The sequence below is a fragment of the Hoplias malabaricus genome, chromosome X1, assembly GCF_029633855.1.
Source record: "Hoplias malabaricus isolate fHopMal1 chromosome X1, fHopMal1.hap1, whole genome shotgun sequence".
Taxonomy (NCBI): Eukaryota; Metazoa; Chordata; class Actinopteri; order Characiformes; family Erythrinidae; genus Hoplias; species Hoplias malabaricus.
Window position 1 is genome coordinate 25189176 of NC_089818.1, and position 22959 is coordinate 25212134.

At 39.7% G+C, this 22959-nt stretch overlaps 1 pseudogene; it reads right to left on the reverse strand.

Annotated features, from left to right (window-relative positions):
- Positions 1-822: 822 nt before the first annotated feature.
- On the reverse strand, positions 823-18616 carry LOC136676016 (CD48 antigen-like; annotated as a pseudogene).
- Positions 18617-22959: the final 4343 nt, after the last annotated feature.

Consider the following 22959-nt stretch of genomic DNA (forward strand, 5'->3'; position numbering starts at 1 on the left):
GTCCACACCTGACTGGCTACATGAAGTGGGGTTGGGACATTTGTTTGCATACAATTCAAATCTGTCAAACATATTGATTGAAGAATAAAAACAGATTTGGGCACATGGATTTGAGAGAAATATATGAAAAACAACTTGTAAATAATGTAAATATTTGTACTTCAAAGAAGAGGTCTGTGTGCCTTTGTCTTAAAGTGATAGCATCATTTGTTTCTTGGTGGTCAACAAGGGGAAGAGCTCTGGTGTTCATACACAGTCCCAGTCTGACAAAAAACAAGGGTCTGTTTCTCTGCGTCGCTGGCTGGGCCAAGCTCATGGATGTATTTATTTGCAAGCCTGCAATTTAACAGGTGGTTCTAACAACAACAAAAACAACAACAGCATGCTTTTGATAAGACCTGGTCCAAAATATCTTGGTACAAATGTGATTTTAAGCAAAAAAAAAAACAATTCCAAAACAACACTGTCCAAAGCTGCATCTGCACTGAACACAATTAGCATAATACAGCGTTAAAGGAGTTAAACACTTGAGCGCAGCACTGAAAATAGAGTAAGTGTGTGAAGGTTTAGCTGTTTCTCTGTGGTGTGTGGTTTTCCTGCATCAACATCGCTGTTGGAATGTGGCTTTAAATAACAGAAGTATAGAATTGAATTTTAATTTATATTGCTGGTACAAACAAAGGGTTGTGCATTAAATTTGCAAGTAGCTAAATATTATGCACACACACACACACACACACACACACATACACACACACACACAACTACCATTAACACACATGACATGAATTATACTGGCAACATATTATTGAAATGTACATGAATTAAAATAAGACAATATTATGTTACAGTAAAATATCTGACTTTGACATTTTGTGACAAGGCTCCACTAAACAATCAGGAAAACACAAAAAACAAGAAAGTGACACACAGTGAATACAAAACCAAGACGCTGAAACAGTAAGAAGAATGTAAATAAGAGGTAGCAGCAGTGTTTTCCAAATCGTTTCTGACTTGTATTCAGGCGAAAATAGAAAACTAGACGAACCATTTTAAAAGTTTTAATCTGTGAACAGGTTTTATTATGCACTGTGATGGACTGGTGCCCAGTCCAGGGGGTGTTCTGCCTTGTGTCCAGCTCCAGATTCACCACAGCCCTGAACTGGAAAAGCGGTTACAGAAGGAATGGATGTAAGGGAAAAAAGGTTCAGTTTTCAGTTGGTCCAAAGAGTAATATAGTTTATATTGAGAGATTAGATAATATAACTCTTATTAACTGTGTAACTGTATGAGTTTAAGATGATTTCCTGAGTCTTCCTCTGATGTGGACAGTGATGACTGCAGACACCATGAGGATCAGAGCAGTGGAAAACCACACAATCTTCAGTAAACACACAGATACACCAGCAGAGGGAGACACTGAGTCTGAAACACACAACACACACACTGTAATAAACAAAGCCACCAAAATCTTTACATCTGTGACCTTTTTTTATTCTTTGGGTGGTTGTTAATTACAATTTCTCATAATTTCCACTGGCTGATCAATATCAGACTCTTTATATTGACTGTGCAAGTCTTGCTCAATCCCTGACTGCTACAGAAATGATGGTACACTAATGGCTGCACATAGGCCTCATAAAGCCAATGCTGTTAAATAGAGAGCCATTTGAGAGCTAAAAGGGTAATCTATATTTGTGAGCTGAGCCAGATGATCTGATCTAGACAACTACTCCCCTATGCTCTTGATCTATGAACCTGAACCTAAGAAAAAAACGCCCCTCATTATTAAGTGAGCACAGAAACACAGAAGTAAAGAACAATATAAATATATGAAGAAACTGATTTATTTTATAATAAAATGTAAATAATTACATTGAAGAGTACATAAATGTAAAATATTAACACATAAGTAAATCAGATTCTCTCTACATGATATATAGAGAGGGTAATTCTAAGTGTCAGATTATGATACTGTTATAAAACATCAATTAACTATGTATGTATGCATAAACATTTTTTTTTGCATGTCAGATTTTATGTATTAATAAACCTCAATAAACACCTTCATTAGCACAGTCCTGTTTAAGTTTTTCCATCTCCAAAACATCCCTCTTCCAGCTGACTGGGTTGCTATGGTTACAGATGATAACGCTGTTGCTGACAAACAGTGAAAGAGAGACCAGTCCAACTGCTGTCTCTTTCCTCTCGTCACAGGTTTCCTCATCACAGCTGGAGTTGACGGAGAGGTGATGAGTTCTACAGGAGACAGTGATGTTACAGGTTTCCTTGTTTAGCTGGTAAATCAGGACTGGAGCCTCCACTGGGTCTGGGGTAAAACACACACAGGCTCATCAGTGTAATGCAGACAGTCAGGGAACTTAAATCACTCAGCACTGACCACACAGATCATTAAGAGATACAGATCTGAACTGGTCAGTGTGCGTCAACACCACCAAGATCCAAATGAGAAGAGAAAACAATAAAAGCTTAAAGTGTGTTTACTTGTAATGTTAAAGCAATAAAACATATTGTGCATGTAGATAATATATTAACTTTTATTGATCAATCTTTTCTTTTAAAGGAGACTTCAATCCATTTTAGAAATCTTCTGCTTAATTAAATTTAAATGGTGGTAGAAACCAAACATCTGGGAAATGTAATGCCTCTAATGTATGCCCGTGTGGCGGCACGGTGGCTTGGTGGTTAGCACGTTCGCCTCCCAGCGCTGGGATCTTGGGTTCAAGTCCCATCTGGGTGGAGTTTCCATGTTCTCCCCGTGTCTGCGTGGGTTTCCTCCGGGGGCTCCGGTTTCCTCCCACAGTCCAAAAACATGGAGGGTAGGTGAATTGGCTTCTCTAATAACTGTCCTGGTGTGTGAATGAATGTCTGTATGTGTGAGCCCAGATATGGATTGGCGCTCTGTCCTGGGTTAAACCCTAGTGCCCGATGCAGTCCTCCAGGTGGACGGTCGTTTCTGGTCGAGAGTACGCTGTGCTCGTTTGGCTGCCGCTTCTCGCCAGTGTGTGTGAATTGAGCGTTCTGAGCAGTGTAGATTGTAAAGCGTCCTTGGGTGTCTAGAAAGGCGCTATATAAGTGTAACGATAATAATAATAATAAAAATAAACATTAACTCACACAAACCAAAATGATTACAAATATATTGGATATGTTACATGATAGTTTTGAAATGAGGTTTTAGTGTAAAATTAGTCGAATAAAGTCTAAGGATTCATAATTCTGAATGTAGTTTTTTGAGGTTTATCTGTATTATATATAAAAAGCACTTGTGCATGTTCATGGTTTCCTTTGATCTCTGGTTTGAATAACAAACATTAAATTAAGTCTGTTTATTTAAATCCTTGTGCAGTTTTATTACATTATTGTACTTGCATTTCAAAATTTATAAAAAATAAAATAAAAAAAGAAAAATCAGATACTAAACATTTTCCACTGCTTTGCTCTGTACTGAACAACACTTCTGGACGTGTGAGGATTCATTCAGATTCTCACAGATAGCTGTGCATGTCCAATATTTATACATGAGCAGTATTATTGTAGTATTGTTTCTGAAATCTGCAGTACTCTGATATTTCTTCATTAACTAATAGTAATGTTTAAATTTTAATGCCACTGATCTGACACGAGTGACCATACCTCCTCAGTTGGTAACAGTGACTCTTTTATAACTGGCCACTCTTAGACAAGCCACTCAAGCCGAGTGTAGTTTGTTTCTAAATGCATAAGCTTGAGTTTTCTTGGTTCAGTGTATGTATAAATAAATATTACAGAAGTACTGATAGATTAGTACTTTACTAATAATGCCACATTCTGGGTAGGATTCTGACCCACCACGAACCTGAACTGGATAAGCAGTTACAGACTATGAATGATGAATGTTGAATGAATGAATGTTATATAATTACACAATTTTGGGAGTAGGACCATGTCAAACTCCTCCCCTCAGCCCTGTAAACCCAGCAAACTCACATCATTTCTCTGTCTGACAAACTTGCTCCCACCTGCACCCAGGGGCGGACTGGGACAAAAATATCAGCCCTGGCATTTTGGACCAGACCGGCCCTCCACTGTCACGCCCTTGTCCTGTTGTCTGTTTTCCCCGCCATGTGCTCACTAAGCACATGGCTCTGTTTGTTATTGTTCATGTCTCCGCCCATGTCCCGCCTTTGTTCCTCCTCCTTGTCAGTCTCATTTGTAATCCGTCCCCCTCGTTATCTGTTCCAGGTGTCCGTTGTCTTTGTTAGGTATTTAAGTTCTCATGTGTCACTTCCTGGTTGTTGGTCATTTGTTTCCTTCTGTTTGTTTCCTTTGTCATTGTTTCATTTCCCATGTCATGTTGTTTCGGTCTCTAGTCTGTCTGTCCTGTTTGCTTTAGTTCTCTGTGTTTAGGTTTAGTCTGTCTAGCTCTTTGTAGTTTAGTTTAGTCTGCTTAGCTCCCTTTGTGTTGCCTTTCTGTTAAAGTCTCTTTGTTTTGTTATATTCTTTTGTTAATAAAGTATCTGTGTTTTAGTGTGTGCGTCCGCCTCCGTCAGTCCGCCCTCCGCGATCCTGACATCCACATTTGATAACGCACACCTTTTTGGTCTTTTGAATGTGTAAACAACTGTGCAACTGTTTGAAACCATATTGTTGAGTGGTGGCTTTACTACTGCATCTAGAATTATTAGTTTCTCTAGTAAAGAGGCACATAGCTGCATTGGCATAACATACGCAATAGACAAAATGATATCATTTTAAAAAGTGTGATTTTCTTTTATTTTTTCTACATTGTCCCTAACCACCTACATAAAAACAGATTTTTCCAGGGCCAAAAAGTTGCTTAGCCTTGGCCTAGACCACTACTCACCTCACAAACAATAATAGTTATAATAATTATATTAGAATTCTGCTCGCTGACTTACTGTTATTTTTGGTGAATGGTGGTTTTTAAAAGTGTTTTCACATTTAAAACTATTTAGTTCATGATGGAAGACATAAAGTGTACACAATGTCTCATAAGCAGCTGGAAAGGACATTATTAGCTTATTCCACCTGCATTTACAATATAAACTAACTTGGCCATAGAACATTAGCCAAAATTATTTTATTGACATTTTATAATTTTATCAAATTTACCAAGGGTTTGGGTTGCTTTAGCCTACTCATTACATAGCGGTGTTTAGAAAACAAACTCTTGTTTAATAGTGTGATTGGGTGTGATGTCGGCCCAGTATGCCAGATGGCCTGTCTGTCCCTGCCTCCCCTTCATTTCTACCCTTTCGATCCAACATGGACTTTGTGTAAGGGTGACACCCAGCCACCAGAGGGCAGCGGCAGACGGCTAATCAGCCATAACACCCCGCACCTGGTAACAGGTTTATAAAGTCTCACTAGAAGCAGACTGAGTTGCTGGTTCTTTGGCACTACGTGTGTGAGAGAGTCTAGCTGGTAATTTTGGTATCTGTCTGCTCATCTTTCCTCTGTTTTTTTCCTTCAGAAGGCTTAGAGGTGTCGTCCTCCCCTTCTTTTCTCTGTTTTATTAGAAGGTTGAGTGGTCTCGCTCTCCTTCTCCTACTATTTTTAGTGTTTTTCAGTTGGGAGTTACTCACTAAACCTCAGTGTTTCTCGAGGTAGCTAGTCTCACCTGGCGTCCTTTGTTTTCCCCTTCCCGCTCAAACCTTTCCCGAAAATAGGTGGGTTTGTGCGGGGTATTGTTTTTCCACCCATTTTACGTTTTCTGCCATTAATTCCTTTTTATTTATTTTATTTTCTCTTCGGTTCCCCTCCCTTACTGCTTGTCACTTGGGTCCACTCCTCAGTTTCGCTGGTAGCTCACCAGTTCCAGCCTCACCGGGGGCTACCATTACACTTTGGCTTTACAAACATTCTGAAACTACTCTGAACTGAGTTTGCCTCCCTGTTTTAGCCATTGAGAGTGTGATATGTGCTAGCAAATGCTATTTTATAACACGTTTCTCACTCATGATGATCATTATTTTTATGCTCTTTGAATTATAATTTCTAAATTGAGGCAAATATTTGCTGTAATTCCTCTTTTTGTACAAGATCTTTAATCTCTACAGGCCTAGTGTAAGCTGAAAGTGCATTCTTCCAGAATGTTGTAAACTGTGGTAGAGGCTCCTGTGTGTGTGTGCAGCTGAACTGAGTCACCAACCGACACAAACACATCACTGCACTCTGTAAAGGAAGAAGATACAACAAAAATTAATAATTCAGTTGCCGTAAGATAATACAGCATTTAAATGAATTTAGTGAAAATATATTTTAGATGTCTATCAATAATAATGATTAATTAGTTAATGTAATTCCATATTGTTTACATGTTAGTCCTGTTTAAAGTCTTTAACAGTAAATCTGTGTTTAGTCTACAGCTGTTTGTTCAGATTGAAACAGAGGAAACTCAACTGTGGAAAATTTTGGCTTTAAAAAATATTTAAAACATGTTTAGTCTTAGGTTTCTACATAGGTTTACTGCATCGAGTTTAGTCATGTTCTAAGTGAAAAGAAAAAACTTTAATTTAGCCGTATCACTTTCAGTGCTCAGGTTCTTTTTATTGGTTGCATTAGAAATAGAAAAATAAATAAAACATGTCTAAATATTTGTACAGTCCCCATTTAATTAGAACTTGCTTCAAATACAAATAAATAAAACCATAAAATAGTGTGTATATTAATGTGCAGAGGTGTGTTCTGTGGAGAGGAAGTGTTCACTTTTTTCACTTAGTCATCAACGAAACATCATGAACAACTACTCCATCTGACTGTGTGTTAACTGTAATTAAACATGTCTTTAATTTATTATTTAGTTTAACACATTTAGATTTAGCACAATCTCTACACTCCAGTGTCACATACTGACAATAAGCACCGTCTGTTTGGCCACCTGCCTCTGACATCATACATTCTAAACACTTAAAGGAATACAATGTAAGAATTGACTTTGTCTCCTGAGCTCCCCCTACCTGCTGCTGAATGTAATTCACATTTACAGTACTTCCTCAAGTCTCACACCCATCTATATCTCTCTCTCTCTCTCTCCTTCACAGAAACACGACCGGCTCTCGGTCACTGAACAAAAAATGGCTTTTTCCAGCAGTGAATTCTGAGGTGATCATCATTTGAAGTGAGGGGTGTGTGTGTGTGCTTTTAAACATTCAACAATATAATGTATTATATTTATGTATGTATAATGTTTATATAAAATCTCATAAACATTCGTAGCCGCAAAGTACTATTTAGTGTCCTCAATATATTATTTCATGGCCTCAAAATACTATATAGTGGCCATGACTTCCTAAATAAACCCACCATGTCACCTTAGGGACTCTGTATAATGTTTCTGTACTGTTCGGTAAAGCACTTGACATTGTGTATGAAAAGTGCTCTATGAATAAACTTGCCTTGTGTTGAAGGGATGATAATTCTTTGATGTTTGTATTTTTGATGAGACCTGGTTCAAATGTGTTTTAGGCCAAAACCAGTTCTAATGTAGTACTGCGCTGTCTGTGCCGTGCGTCACTGTCACAGGTAGTTTTTCTGTCTACCATTTTTACCAAAGGCCCAAAACTGCACTGAACACAATTAGTACAACACAGTGTGAAGAGAGTTGACCACTGGAGCACAGCACTGAAAAGACTTTCAGCATGTGAATGTTTAGTTGGTGTTTCTCTGTGGTTTGTGGACTTCCTGCATCACCACCGCTGTTGTACTGTGGCTTTAAACAACAGTAAATTAGATTTAAGTACATTTATTTTAAAATTTCAAACAAAGCGTTGTGCAGTCAACAGTCACTTAATTAAATATTTACAGATGTTACACACACAAACTTATATATACACACACACAACAACAACAAACTTATACACACAAGGTTATAGTGGCAACAACAATTGCAAGCTGCATACATTCAGATGAGAAAATGTTACAGTAAACTCTCAGTTTAAGATTTTGTGACAAGGCTTTTCTAACACAAGGATCTAAGAAAACAAGAAAATGACACTGAAGTACAGCTAAGAAACTGTAACAGCAAGAAAAATGAAAAAAAAAAAAAAAAAACAACACACAGCAGTGTTTTCAAATCATTTCTGACCTGTATTCAGTTCAAAACAAAAGACAGGAAACACTTGGATAGGTTTAATATTGGAACATACTGTCCTCTTATGGACTACCACCATGTCCAAACGTTCAGATTTCAGTTGGTCCAAAAATAAAGTTGTTTTAAGCTGTAACAGCTGTAATTAACTGTGTAACAGTATGCATTTAAGATTATTTCCTGAGTCTTCCTCTGATGTGGACAGTGATGACTGCAGACACCATGAGGATCAGAGCAGTGGAAAACAGCACAATCTTCAGTAAACACACAGATACACCAGCAGAGGGAGACGCTCTGAAGTCTGAAATACACAACACACACAAAGTAAGTCACCCGCCTGTCTACACCCAAGTTTAAATATATATTTTTACTTCACTTACTATTAATTTAAATACTTATTTATTCCTCTATTTTCTATTATCTGCATGTCCTTGTCGTTCCAGTAGGGTCTCCCATGGCGAAAAGTTTTGGAGTGAAGATGCAGACAAACATGATCCAAGAAGCACCCCTATGAACAGCCTAAAAGGAAAAAGTGCACCGTTACCTGGACCTACCCCTGGAGCCAGGCCTGGGTGTAGCGTCCGATGGTGAGTCCAAAAAGTCAGTGTGGGAGGATCATGTGGGTTCACCACCAACAAGATCCAGAGTAGGGGTGCGGTGCAATGCTCATCGAGCACAGAGTGGGGTGAAGGGGCCTCTGGCATCGTGGAACTTGGCAGCGGAACCTGGTTCTTGGCACGTGGAACGTAACCTCACTGAGGGGGAAAGAGCCAGAGCTGGTGCGTGAGGTTGAGAGATACCAGCTACATATAGTTGGGCTCACTTTACTTCAATTCTCATGTTGGCAATGACTGGGAAACTTGGAGAGGAGTGATTGGGAGGGACGGCCTCCTGATCTGAACCTGAGAGATGTATTGTTATTTGACTTCTGTGCTAGTCATGGTTTGTCCGTAACAAACACCATGTTCAAACACAAGGTGGATCATAAGTGTACTTGGTACCAGAGCACCCTGGGCCAAAGGGCAATGATTGACTTTGTGGTCGTGTCTTCTGACCTGAGGCCATATGTTTTGGACACTCAGGTAAAGAGAGGGGTGTTTCGTTGAGCGTTGGAAGGAGCACTTTGAGGAACCTTTAAACCCGACAGACATTGCAGCCGAGTGTGAAGCAGTGGTTGCCATGGTTATCTCCCAGAAACTGGTTGCATGCTCCTTTCAGGTCGGGGGTGAGAACCTACCCTAAGTGAAGGAGTTCAAGTATCTCAGGATCTTGTTCACGAGTGATGGGAAGAGGGATTGTGAGGTTGACCATTGGTTAGGTGCAGCGTCTGGAGTAATGCAGTTGTGGTGAAGAGAGCTGAGCCATAAAGCAAAGCTCTCAGTTTACCATCTGTCTACGTCCCCACTCTCACCTATGGTCATGAGCTCTGGGCAATGACAGAAAGAACAAGCTTGCGGATACAAGTGGACGAAATGAGTTTTCTCTGACGGGTTGCTGGGTGAACTCTCCTTGATCGTGTGAGGAGCTCAGTGATTCGGGAGGAGCTCAAAGTAGAGTCACTGCTCCTTCGTGTTGAGAGGAGCCAGTTGAGGTGGTTTGGGCAAATAATAACGATGCCTCCCACTGGAGGTATACTAGTCACGTCCAACTGGAAGAAGGCCCCCAGGGTAGACCCAGGAAACACTAGAGGAATTATATCTCCTGGCAGGCCTGGGAACGCCTGGGGATCCCCCAAGAGGAGCTGAACCGTGTTGTCACTATGACCCTGAGATGGATTAAGATTTTTCTTTTTTTAATGGTTTTGAAACATGAATCTTGTCATTAGCAAAATATTTAGTTAAAGTCTATGAGCCCAAAGCTGTGTTTCTTTTTTCACTTCCATCGTTACATTTGGCAAATTTGAACGGTGTGTAAACAAAATGGTTTACAATGGAAATGAAAAAACCTGCTGATTGTTTCTTGATGGTGATGAAGACAACAATGACTGTAAGAATGATTAAACCACTGAAATCAAGGCAAACCTAAGCCAGTTTGTTCCTTTACCTATTTTCTGATTATTGTCGGAGCCTAATGCTATAAAACAACAGTAAGTAATCTTACATAGAAATGAAAAATGGATTTTTATAACAGAATATACTTCAGCATGAGTTTACACCTTTTTCACCACAGAATCGTCTCATCTCCAAAACAGCTTTCTTCCAGCTGGCTGGGTTGCTATGGTTACAGATGATGGAACTTTCGTTGATAAACACTGAGAGGACAGTGTTTCCACTTTGTGCCTCTTTCTTATCTGGGCAGGATTTGTTATAACACATGAAGTTAATGGAGAGGTCATCACTTCTGCAGGAGACTGTGATGTTACAAGGGTCACTGCTTGACTGCTTTGGGAATGAACTAAGAACTGGAGCCTCCACTGGATCTGAGGTAGACACACACACACCAACAATAAATAATTCCTATCACGACCGTGGCACAGAGAAGTCTTAAAAATTCCTATAAAAGGTTTTAGTAAGGTTACAAACTGCAGTAAACTCAGTTTAAGTTGAGTTAGGTGTCTTTGTCACAAAGTATGCCATCACACTCTAATGATGGAGTCAGTATTTTAGATAGAATATGCTTTAATTTTCAGGGAATCTCAGGGGTGTGCTGCAATCAGGGGTGGACAAAGTAAACAAACCATGTACTTGGGTTAAATCACTGTTGCTCAAGTTAAAATAGTACTCCAGTAAATTAAGTCCTTGTCCTAGATTTCCTCTTGAGTAAAAGTACAAACGTATGTTCCTTCAAATGTATGTAAATGTGCACTATCTGAAATGTTATACATTTATATAGCATTAAACCACTCATCTCAATGTAAAGGTGTAGTGAAGTTAAGGCGTCCTGAGCAGAGAAAGAAGACACACTGTGCTCTGTTTTGCTGTTCTCAAGGCCTTGCTTTTCTCTCTCGGGACGGCTTATAGTCCCACCCTGTGCAAATAAGGGAAATCTTCCCAATAAGGCGCCACCCAGAAAGCACTTGTACTTAAGTATCAAAATGAAAAGTAGCATGATTTGTATGGCTCCAGTGTCCTATTATAATTTTTGTAATTAATCGAGGGATAAAGCATAAAACACTGAAGGCAATCTTTGTCCATTATGTAGAAATCAAGGCATTTTGTAATAAAGTACATCTCATAATGTAGTGGAGTAAAATGTATGACGTTTGACTTTGAAATATAGTTAAGATAAAATAAAAAATAAAAATACTTCAGTAAATTACAGACACACAAAAAAAAACTACATAAATACAGTAACACATTACATTTACTTCATTACTCTCCACCACATCCCACCACCTTCCATCCCATAAGACCTCTAAAGCCCTACTGAGATTGAAAGAGCTTCTCAGGGGAAGGTTGTTCTGTAAATAAAATGATGAACCCAGAGTGTGTTATAGTTTATAAAGGAAGTGTTAGTTACCGAAACAAGCTGCAGCCGCTGTCCACCACAGGTCCTCAGCACACTGTCATGGGGCACATTGGCTAAAATTTCATTGCTGGACACACCTCAGTTCTCCTCCATTTCAGGGGAGTCCAAACCCCATCTAACCAGCCTTGCTTCATGCCAAAGATTAGTAATGAAAAAGTAATGAAGTACAATGTATACATCATCAGTGTATTTTTATCTGTACTTTTTACTCACCAAATTTTGCAAACATTACCACAGCAATGCCATTGTCAAACATTCTCAGGTTTAAAAACATCATTGGCCGAGCAGAGCAGGCAGCATAGAGCTATTTTTAGAACAATTAAACACTATTGAATATATGTAAATTCTTACTCTGTGGCATATCCTCATGATCCACATCACACAAGTGCAAAATCACTACTGGAGGCAGCACTACCTTCGAGGAAAAAGAAACGTAATCCAAATCCAAAAGATGGGGGTGAATGTGATTGGGCATTGGGTGGATATTTTCAAATACCTCGCTTTAAAGCTCTGCCTAGACCCCCGTGATTGCCTGACTGCCAGACATGTATTTTGGATAGATGTTCAATATAATTACAACTTTTTTGTTACTTTAAACTAATCTGTTTCATAATTTGCTGGAAGTGTTGCAGAAATGCCAGTATATTGTTTACGTGAGTGGAGGATAATGTAACTGCCCCTAATGGAGCTCCAGAATGTAATAATGTCCTGAAGAAGTACTTTCCTGCACATTTGAGTTCTGTCTGCTGTCTCTCAAGTCGCTACAGAACGTTTTACAATAACGCTCTGCTTCCTCTGAGTCAGTTACTAAGACAAAGTGGAATAGTGCTGTTGCTGTTTCTGAGGAAGCAGAGCATTATTGTGAAATCTCAAGCTGTTTTCCTTTAGGTCAGAAGTTGGTTTACAGTTTTTATTAAAGAGCAGCTTTGATATTTGTTGTATGTACATTTCTTGACATGCGATATTAGCCTGTTGCTTATAATTAGGACACTGTCTCAGTTGGTGGCACTTTTGATGGTTGAGTTATATAGGCACTGAAAGTGTGTCATATTCACATTTTTCCTGGGTTACTTCACATGTCTAACAGTGAATTTCATCCCCCACCTTCATCACTTCTCTCACACATTTAGTCTAAATACTTGGAGACAAATACATTTAGGAAATGTCCTGCCCTTGATTCTATTTGATCTTTCACTTACTGTATCTTCTCAGTGGTTGTCAGGGAGGTGTGATGAGTAGATTCAGGGAGGCGGACACACTCGCTATAACACGGAATTTTAATAAAGAAATAACAAAACAAACGAACTAGACGAGAATCACGAAATAACATTAACGAGCAGGAAACAGGGCAAGCTAGAGATCACACATTACAAAACACAAACGAGAAACGCTACGAAGAAACGTGAGCGTGAAACAAACACAATGAAACCATGAAACAAACAAAGAGATGAACAAAATGACCGATACCAGGAAGTGAGGGAAGAGGGCTTAAATACATGAACCTAACAAGAAACAGCTGAAACGGATAACAAGGGAAACGATGAGGAGGCGGAACAAAGGCGGAGCTAGAGTGAAACATAAACAAAGCCATGTGCAGAGATAGGAAAACAACGGAGAGAGAGCCACATAGAAAAAGGAAAAACAACCAGAAAGTGTCAAGATGTGACAGACGCCCCCCCCAAGACACGCAACTCCCGGAGCGTGAAAAACGAGACTCTCCAGGAGCTGGCGCAGGAGGGGGCCAGAAGAACCAAAAACAGGAAACCAAAAGATTCAAGACAAGATAGGAAATGGAGATGGGAACAAGGGACTAGACTTAAACGGACACTTGACAGAACTAGAGAGAAGAGACGGAGAATAGGCAGGAGAAAACACACGTGACTGGACCTTGGGCTGAACACTGAACGGGGACTGAGACAAAACAGGAGCAGCTACACGTGACTGGACAGAGGACTGAAGAGGACTAACAGGGAATTTGACATGAGACTGGACAAAGGGTTTAACTGGAAACTGGACTTGAGGTAAGGGAACAGGGACCATGACATTAACAGGGATAGAGACGAATACAATGACAGGGACTAGAACGGAGACCAAGACTGACACGGGCACAGGGACAAGGACAGAGACAGGAACCAGAACAGGGACAGATACAGGAACAAAAACAACTGCAGGGTGCCCAGGACTGGCAAAAGTCTGAGGGACTGTCCAAGGTGCCAGCCTGGGTACAGTTCTGGGGATTGGCCTCGAAGTCCTTGAGGCCGGAGCCACAGTCACAGGTTCAGAAGTGGCCGGAGCCACAGTCACTGGCTTCGAAACGGCCGGAGCCACAGTCACTGGCTTCGAAACGGCCGGAGCCACAGTCTCAGGGGCAGAAGCGGCCAAGGGAGCCGCAGTCACTGGCTTAGAAGCGGCCGGAGCCACAGTCACAGGGGTAGAAACGGCCGGAGCCACAGTCACAGGGGTAGAAACGGCCGTAGCCACAGTCACAGGGGTAGAAACGGCCGTAGCCACAGTCTCGGAGATAGGAGCAGCTGAGGGAGCCGTACTCACGGAGACTGGAGACCCTGCGACGACGTCCAAGGAGGCAGGCTGAACTGCGACGACGTCCACGGAAGCAGACGGAACTGCGACGACGTCATCCACGGAGGCAGACGGAACTGCGACGACGTCATCCACGGAGGCAGACGGAACTGCGACGACGTCATCCACGGAGGCTGGAGAACGTGCGACGACGTCCACGAAGGCAGAGGAATCTGCGCCGTCGTCCACGGAAACAGAAGAGGCGGGCGTCGCTCCTTCAAAGACAGGAGAAGCGGACGCCGCCTTCAAGGAGAGCTCCAGGCGTGCCATGAGGCCTGTAAGCTTCTCCTGGAGGTCAGGAGTGAGCGCAGAGCGGTGTTTAGGAACTGGTGTCCTATCGACGACGTCCACGGAGGCAGAAGAATCTGCGACGTCGTCCATGGAGAGAGGCGCGGCCGGAGGCACCGCGCTCATGGAGACAGGCGCGGCCGTAGGCATTGCTCTCATGGAGACAGGCGCGGCCGTAGGCACCGCGCTCAGGGAAACAGGTGCGGCCGGAGGTGCCGCGGGCATGAAGACAGGTGCGGCCGAAGGTGCCGCGGGCACGGAGAGAGGCGCTACCGGAAGTGCCGCTCTTACAGGAACCGGAGTTGACACGCCCAGCAATGCAGGTGCTCGTGCTGCTCGCCGAGCACGCGTTTTGGATTTAACGGGTTTGGGCGCACTCTCGAGGGACTTTAAACTTAGGTCCTCCGGAGATGCGCCCCTGTTAGCCTCATTTCCCATGTCCTGTGATCTGAGGCTAACAGCCCTTGTCTATAACGCCCCCCCAAAAATCTCCCCGGATCTGAGGGGGTAATTATCTGGAGCTGGGTTTTCAGCCTGTTTTCACCTCCGGCTCCGTCGATTCCCGCTGGAGGAATCACTCGATTCATGAATCGAGTCTTCTGTTCGGGGAAAATGAACCGCACCGGAGATGAGTTGCAGCCGTTGACTCCACTCTGAAGCCGCTCTCAACGCCTCCTCCACGGGATCTTTGCGGAACGGAGTCCGGCGAATTACACCTCTCCTAAAGGGGTAGTCCGTGCTAGCTGTGTCCATTTTTGGATCGGTCATTCTGTCAGGGAGGTGTGATGAGTAGATTCAGGGAGGCGGACACACTCGCTATAACACGGAATTTTAATAAAGAAATAACAAAACAAACGAACTAGACGAGAATCACGAAATAACATTAACGAGCAGGAAACAGGGCAAGCTAGAGATCACACATTACAAAACACAAACGAGAAACGCTACGAAGAAACGTGAGCGTGAAACAAACACAATGAAACCATGAAACAAACAAAGAGATGAACAAAATGACCGATACTAGGAAGTGAGGGAAGAGGGCTTAAATACATGAACCTAACAAGAAACAGCTGAAACGGATAACAAGGGAAACGATGAGGAGGCGGAACAAAGGCGGAGCTAGAGTGAAACATAAACAAAGCCATGTGCAGAGATAGGAAAACAACGGAGAGAGAGCCACATAGAAAAAGGAAAAACAACCAGAAAGTGTCAAGATGTGACAGTGGTGTGTGTTTTTACTGCAACTATTTTCCACATGCTGTGTTACTAATGATGGATTTCTTTATAGATGCTTCATGCTTTAGATGTTTTTTTAGATCTCCAGAGTTGACAGCAGCCAAATATTTCTAAACTATGCATTCACTGGAATCCTCACTTTTAAAGAAACTGATGAACTTTTATTAAAATTTTATTTGAAGAGTTATGTTCAGTGCAACACTGACTCTAACAGTGTCTTGAATGATCAGTAACGACTGTGTAGGTTATTTGGAGAATTGTGTTTGTGGTTAAATCATCCCTTTGAATGATGAAATTTGAAATACAAAATTTTAGCAGTCCGGATTCATTTTATGAACTTTTTCATGGTGTATTAACGTCACTATGTGTGTGATCTGGTAAAAGTCATGCAATATAATTTATTGTTCTTATGTATTATTAAGATTTGGGTTTTTTCTAAGTTTTTCTAGCAATCCTACTATAACGCTGTTGAATGTAAAGGCGGATGCACGTGAGATGACTGACACAATGACAGACAAGGCCTGAGACAGAGGTGTACCTGTGATTTATCCATATTTTGCATTATGTTTTGTTTTAAAGCAGTGTATTAATGACTGAAATTCTAAATGTAGATTTAGACTTTTGTGTACATCAATGGTTAATGTATTTTTACAGTAATTTTATTCTTGACAGTTCCTGGTCTGTACACAATTACTGCAGTATTCTGCACACTGATTTACAACAGTTCCTGGAAAAATGCACTGAATGTATTTACTGTAAATACAAACATTTACAATAAATTATTGTATTATGCAATTGCTCTATTCTGTAAATTTAAATTAGTCGTGCTCCTGTAAAAAAAAAAAAAAAACAATAAAGGGCTGGGATCTCTGTTGCCAGGTATTTACTGTAAAATGTACAATAGTTCTTCATTCATAAAACAAACATTAAATAAAGTCAGTTCCTTTTAAGTCTTTGTGCAATTTCATTACATTACACTTCTCCCAGTTCCTGTATTTGCATTTCCACCATAATAATAATAAAAAAAAGAAACAGTTCTAACGGTTCAAACATATGTGATAATAAACATGTTCCACTACCAGTACCAGAGATTCTCACAGACAGCTGTACAGTATTTACACATGAGCAGCAGCATTGCATTATCTTTATGAAGTCTCCAGTTCTGTGATTTCTTTATGAATTAATAATAATGTTTGAATTTTAGTTAAAGACTGAAATGTGACCATTCCTCAGCAGCTGTTACTCGTTTTTAACTGGCCACTGTTGGACAGGCCGCTCTGGCTGAGTTTAATTTCTTTCTAAACTCTTAAGCTTTGTAAGTCATTTATTAATGAATAAAACATCAGACACACTATTTACTTTATATATTTAAAAATATTTAAAAACATATTTCATAATATACTTTGTATACAGTTATTTGAGTTGTGTTGGTTCAGGAGATGTATAAATAAAGTTCTGATACATTAGTCTTTTAATAATGCTGATTCGCTATGGATTTACAACACTTTTTGATCACCTCTGATAATCCCTAATTTATGATCTTTGAATCTGAATTAGTTCATTTGTACAATATTTCCTCTTTTTGTATAAGATCTTCAGTCTCCACAGGCCCAGTATGTGCTGAAAGTGCAGTGCTTTAACAACAACAGTGTTCACTGATATTCTGTAACACCCAACACTGAGAGCGTATACGCTGCAACTACTGTGTCTTTGTCACCTCCTGCTATCGCTTCATAGAGTCCACTATCAGTCTTCTGTAAGTTCTTCAGTGTCAGGCTGTAGGTTTCATTATTCAACTCCACTCTGTCTTTATAACTGGCAGAGGGTTCAATAATGTGAATTCCTTGTAATTTATAGTACCGTAGAACATTATCAGTTTTATTAAACTTCCAGAGAAATGTTTTAAACTGTGGTAGAGACTCCTGTGTGTGCAGCTGAACTGAGTCACCAACCGACACAAACACATCACTGGACTCTGTAGAGAAAGAAAATACCTTTAATTAATAATAACTCAGTTACTCTAAGTTAATACAGCAGTAAAATTACTTTCATTTAAAAATGTATCTTAGATGTTTAGTACCAATAATAATGATTCATTAGTGAATGTAATTGCATATTAAATACATGTTAGTCCTGTTAAAGGTCTTCAACTAGTAAACAGTGTCTCTTTATTTAGTCTACAGCTGTTTGTTCAGACTGACACTCAGCAGGTGAAGTGAGAAACAACTGTGGAAAATTCTGGCTTTAAACATTACAGCAATCATTATTTAATTATTAGGCTTAGGTTTAAACCTAGGTTTACTTCAGTCAGGTCAGCGCTCTCTTCTTTAGGTTACAGCTGTACACCTTTGTTTCAGTGAAATATTTGCTGATGTTCTCATTTGAAAAGAATAGAAGTAAATATGGCCCTGTTTATCAGGTTCAGTGCTCGGGTTCTGTTTGTGTTTGACATTAAAAATAAAGAAAAAGAATAAAATAAAACATTTTTCTAAATATTTGTACTGTCCACATTTTATTAGAACGTGCTTCAAATAAAATTAAATGTATAGAAATATAATAAATCAAATCAAATCATATGAACATTAATGTGCAGAAGTGTGTTCTGTGTGGAGGAAGTCTTTATTTATTTTCACTTATTCATGAAGTAAACATCTTCACACACTACTCCATCTGACTGTGTGTTAACTGTAATTTAATGTGTTTAATTTGTTATTGAGTTTAAAATATCATTTAGTTTAAGCCCAACCTCTACACAGCAGTGTCATGAAGTGTGAACAACGTCAGCACCGTCTGTAAAACTGACCCTCCTCAGAAATGATACATTACTCAGACACTAAACACTTCAGAGATTCATTTCAGAGATGTTCAGTTCTTACCTGTGCTGGAGCTCAGAGTGAACAGAGTGAAGATCAGCTGGAGCATCAGCGCCATGTTACAGTTTATGAGAAGCTTCGCTTTTAGAAGTAAGAAGGAAGCTCTGAATAACCCTCCCTCTGTCCGTTTGGTTCATTAAAATAAGTGTGAAAACACCCCAAGAGGCTTTCATTATTTCTATCTAATTCATAAAGAAAAAGATAAATACAATGTAATTAAAACAAAACAAAGACAGGGCCCAGACATTTTGGATTTGTATTTTATGAAGAATGTGCTCTTGAGGAACAGAGAGAATGATGCAGACTTTTCTCTTTTTTTAAATTATTTTTTGAATGCTGTTTTTTCTGGTGGAACTTTAGTGGGTGAGACTAGGTTTGGCTTATGTGATGTCAGATCTGCCACAGAACCAATAAAAGTGATATGATGACATCACTTACCTCCCTAAAGACACACTGTCTTCCAGCTCATAATGCCTCTAAAGCCCTGTTGGGGGTGACAGAGCTTCTCAGGGGAAAGTTATGTAACATGTCACATGTCTCTACAGCGATGAAAATCATGAACCTAATTATAATATTGAACTGTGTTATAGTTTATAAAGGAAGTGTTAGTTACTGAAACAAGCTGCAGCCACTGTCCACCGCAGGTCCTCAGCACAGTGTCATGGGGGACATTGACTAAAGTTTCATTGCTGGACACCTCTCAGTTCTCCTCCACTTCAGGGGACTCTAAACCCTGGCTAACCAGGCTAGCTTCATGCTAATACTACTGCTGCTCTCCTGACGCTGTGTTTGCATTAAGACCACAATGACACTGTCAAACATTCACAGATTTGAAATGCACTGTCTCAGCAGAGCAGGCAGCATTAACACTGATAGAATATAACATTGGTAAATACTTACTCTGGCAGATCTTTAAGATCAGTATACATGTAAAACTGAGTGGACAGTTGCTAACTCACTCATTCATACAGTTATATTAACTTTGCTCATCACATCTGTGTTACAGGGTATTTTTTTCTAGTCACAGTTCACACATTAACTTAAGAATTTCTACACTTTGTTCAAATATTTAAACAGAGAAATATAGACAAAAATATACAAAATCTTTGTGAAAATGCTTTTGTGGAACTCTTAGAACACACAGCGATGTACTTATTGTGCTTACTTTGTGTGTGAAAGTTTAGTTGGTGTTTCTCTGCAGTTTGTTCAGTTTCTGTTTATTACTTTCCTGCTCTATGTTCTGACTTCCTCCTTCACCATCACTGCCCCACTGTGGCTTTAAAAAGCAGTAGTTTAGAATTTCAAGCAAATGTATAAAAAAGAATAATATATTGCACTTTTCAAAACAATTAAACTTTGTAATAAATAGACAGTAAATCATTCTGAGCTGGCAGTATTTGTGTAAAAACAAGCCTAAACAGGTGTAACTACTCACACAGAATCACAGCTCTCACACAAATATGAACGGAAAAACCCATATTTTAATATTCCAGAGGTTATTTGCATTGATGATTAATAGGTAAATGTGGCCGTTACGAAAGCAGAACATGGGGCTGGTTCACCTGTGCACGTTTTGAAGAAGGTTGTGATTTATGAAGAGAAAACATGAATAAATTAATGATTTGGGGAAAGTAATTGCTATTTTTCTGCTGTTATTTCAGTTTCTTCACAGCGGCGGAGAGAAAGCTCCAAATAGGGGAGAAAAACATTAAATAAACAGATACACAAGTCCAGGTAAATTAGACTATCACAGAGTAGTTAACTATGATTTAAATATTGTCAGTGTTTATAGAAATAAGGTTAAATGTTGGTGTTGCTCGTGCTGAGTAAGTGTTACTTTCATTAAACAGACTGCTTCTTTAATATGTATTTATTCACACACACTCAGAGAAAAGGTACATTAGATGTATGTTATTGTCACTAACAAACAGTGTAAATGTATCTTTAAAGTTACTAAAACTACGTTACATTCTATTCTCCAGAAAGAGAGGTGAATATTTGTAAGATTTTATTACAGAACTGTGTAAGAGGAACATAAATCTTGGAGATGAAAAGGGGTGTATACTATTGCTAGTATGAGTAATGTTTTTTTCTATACATATGAAAGTATACATATGAAAACTGTAGGAACCCTTGGTGCCCCAGGACTAATTGATGCATGTGGCCTCCAAACTCCCCAGATCTCAATCTATTGAGCACCTGAGACATGTGCTGGTGTGAATGGCGAAGGCTGGTGATTGTAATGTTATCGGCGTATAATATATATAACGATGTCATACAGTGGTGCAAAACAGGATCATTTTAAATACTTGAGCTTATTTTAAAGCAGCTTTAAATACAAACAGCTTTACATCATTCAGACTAAATATGTCTGACTCTGCCAGGGGGTCAGGTCTTGGTCATTTTCAGTCCTTTAAGAACCTGTTCTGAATCTGTTGGGCTTTATACTCTTACATTTGTAAGAAAGTTGACTCACTGCTTGTAGGGCAGTTACTGAGCAGTGCCTGGAGGAGACTGTGAAATGAACATTCAGGAACAGCAAAGACAGTAAGACTTTTTAATATTCTTGATACAAATTTTATTAATTCAATGTTTTTCTTTTTCTCTCAATTCCTCTGGATTGTGCGGTTTCTGTCTGCGATGTAAAAACACATGCGGGTTTGTGGGTTTTCTGGGTGAAACTAGGAATACTGAAGTTAACCCATGCTGCTGCATTCTAGATCTGGCATAGGCCAGGAAACATAATATAGAATTAATAAAATAGTAAATTATTTATTGATCAAAAACAGCTCCTTCTAAGAGTGACAAGTTTTTTTTTTTTTAAACCTGGTTTTCTGCAGTTTACTTGACGTTTAGAACCGATTGCCAGCTCACAACAATTTTCACTGAATATTAAGAAACGAGGAGAGTGTCTGTGATGTCACAACACAAGCGTCACAACAAGGAGGAGCCAGGAAGAGGAGGGAACAAGGTGGGCCCAACTGACTGGGTTTATTTTACATTTGACATCACCATCTCATAACAACTAATGCTGCTACTCTGTGCCTTTTAATATATAATTTTCAAGAAAAACCCTCCAATTGCTTGTTAAATTTCCCTGCAACTACAGTACATCGGGATTTAGAAAGCCTCCACAGAAAGCCACATTCATAGGAAACCTTTTGTACAAATTCAGTATAAAACTGTGAAGTCCATGATCTTAAATGAGTATTATTTATTTCAAAGTTCTTTTGAAATACAACAAAATTACAAACATAAATTACAACAAACGAACTACAAACTGTACTGAGTTAATGAGTGAATGATTTAGACAAACTGTATTAAACTAATGAAATAAGGTTAGTTATGAAATATATAGTAGTTTTAAGTACAGTATTCAATGCTCAGCCTCAAACACCATTCATTTGTCATCTTTGCACAGGGGCTCCGTGAAACATGGGGCCAGCGGTAGTTGCTGGTCAATGAGGGAACCATGAGTGGACTTAGAGAACGATGTGAGTGACACTGAGTTTACGCCATGGAGCATCACCAGTTTGTGTGAAAACAGAATGCTGAGCCTAAATGCAATTAAGGAAATCAAAATATCATCTTTTTTCACTGAGCTAATTTTATGTTATGGCTATGATTTAGGAACACACTCTGTAATTCAGGAGGATATGTCAGCCACAATGTCATAGGTCTGTATTTCATCATGCTTTTGTTAAAGTAATGCTTTTAAAATGGGTATTTTTTAGATTTACAACCCCCCCCACCCCGCCCACCTCTTCTACTGCAAAATGAAAATGTTTCCGTTTGTCTCGCTCCAGCTCAGGGTAGCGTCACTAATTCCCTGTGTTCTCAGCGTTTCTTCAGTCTGTAAAAGAAAAAGAAAACATCACCACTGATAGTAAATACATTAATTTATTGTCTGTAATTGCTTATCCATTCACCAGGGGGCAGGGAGCCCTAGCCCTAGACACGGCACCCAGGGAGCAGATGGGGGTTAGGTGCCTTACTCAAAGGTACTTCAGTCATGACTTTCCGGCTCTGGGGATCGAACCTTCTGGATACAAGCCCAGTTAATAAGTTGTGATTAATTGCGCATGTGGTTTGACAGCAGTCAATCTTGTCAAAAAACACAAAAAATAACAAAAAACACTGTAAATGTGTGCGAACCAAAGCATTTATAAACACCAAGAAATCAGTGCTGTCACCACTGCCACTGTGTTAGTTTTTGTGGAGACATATGATGTTTTCATTTGTTTTCTCTCTTGCTCTCGTGGGAGGCGGTCACATTTTTCTCCCTCTCCGCTCCTTATCTTTACTGCTTGGCTTCTCTGGTCTTGTCTTGCCTACCCTCAGAGACTTACTTAGCACCGCTCTTTGAACTAAAATTAGGAATGGAATTGATCAACTGGTCTC